Below are 1,517 nucleotides of genomic sequence, written 5' to 3'. Positions count from 1 at the left end.
TGCTCCCCTTGCAGGCACAGGTGCTTGGTCAGGGACCAGGAAATGCAGGGCTCCTGGAGCCCTCAGGGCAGGACTAGAAACCCAAGAGACTGCTGGAAGCTGGGGTGGCAGATGGGGGAGGAGTGGGCATAGGGCAGGGTAGGCAGCAGGTCAGGCCTGCCCAGAGCAGGTCTGCAGGGGAGTACACTGGTCTGTTTTGTCCCACGGATATTACAACTTAGTCTGAAGGTTGTGGCCCTGGCCATGCCATGATCAAGTGCATGTGTAACAAGCAGCAGCATCTGTAAAATCAGCCCAAACCCTGTCTACTCTGCCCCCTCCCTGGGGCATCACTCCTGAAGTCACTCAGCCCTGCTGTCTGGTGGGGACCCCTGGAGTGGGAAGGGAGGGGAAGTGGCTCCCAGAGGAAACCTGGGAGGCTCAGAGGGTTGTGAGTAGGGAGGCAGGAGTGGCTCCTGGTGGCCTGCCCCTGAGCGCCCTGGCCTGGACCCTGACACGGTAAGAGCCAGACGCAATGTGTGCACTTCCAGTGAGTGAAGTGAGTGCAGGGCATTGAGGCCATGCAAGGAGCCCCCTCACCGGGGTGGCCCAGGCACCTGGAGCCTGAATAGGGTCTGGAGGGCTCAGTGATGTGGCCTGGAAGCCATGGATCTCTCAAGATGACACAGGCCCTGATGAGCACACTGCCTGGCTGACTCAGGGTGCCCCTCCTCAGGGGCCTGGGTCACTTGCACTGCAGAAGCTCCTGGCAGCTCTGCACCCAGCAGTGAGTGGTAGGTGAGGGGCTCAGGCTTGCATCAGGTTGGGGAGTGGGCTGGAGCCCAGGGTACTGCTTGTGCCTCCGAGCTGCTGCCTGGGGTAGGTGAAGTGAGGAGTGTGGCCGAGATACTGTGGGACAAGCCACCCTAGGGTCCTAGGGGCAAGCCCAAACCTGAAGCCGCAGGCACAGACACCCTGAACCACAGGCATCGCCTGACGCAGACCTGTTCTCATGGGGCAACTCTGCCTGCAAGGACCCCTGCTATGCAAGGTGGTCACTTCCTCAGCCAGGCCTCCCCACTGCATTTAAAGCATGGCTGCAGCACGCATGGGGCAGGTGTTCCCCGCTGCTGCTGAGAAAAGCTGGGGGTCTTGGCAGGGCTGTGAGGTGCTGGGAAGACATCAGCAGCCTGCAGAGGGTTTAGAGGGGGACTGCAGCCTGAGCATCTTGGCGACCTCTCATGAGCTGATGCCTCTTCTGTACCCCCTCACCTATTTCGTCATCCTCAGTCCAGCCCTCAAAAACTGCTTGTCACCTCTCCTCTGTGTACCTGCCTCACTAGAGGCCTTAGGGGACAACACCCCAGCGTGCTAGAAAAGGAAGAGGAGTGGCAGCCTGCTAAAGGGTGACTTGCCCAACTTCAGAGCTAAGAGTGAGCCAGGGAGGGGGTGGTTTGGCCTTGAGCGGCAGCCCCTCTCCCTCCCATGTCGTTGTGCAATCTGAGCCATAAGCAGAAGTGTGCAGGACGTCACCGGGG

This window comes from Molossus molossus, unplaced genomic scaffold (genome assembly GCF_014108415.1).
Source record: "Molossus molossus isolate mMolMol1 unplaced genomic scaffold, mMolMol1.p scaffold_m16_p_22, whole genome shotgun sequence".
Taxonomy (NCBI): domain Eukaryota; kingdom Metazoa; phylum Chordata; class Mammalia; order Chiroptera; family Molossidae; genus Molossus; species Molossus molossus.
The sequence above is the reverse complement of the archived record's forward strand: the minus strand, read 5'-3'. Positions refer to the sequence as shown.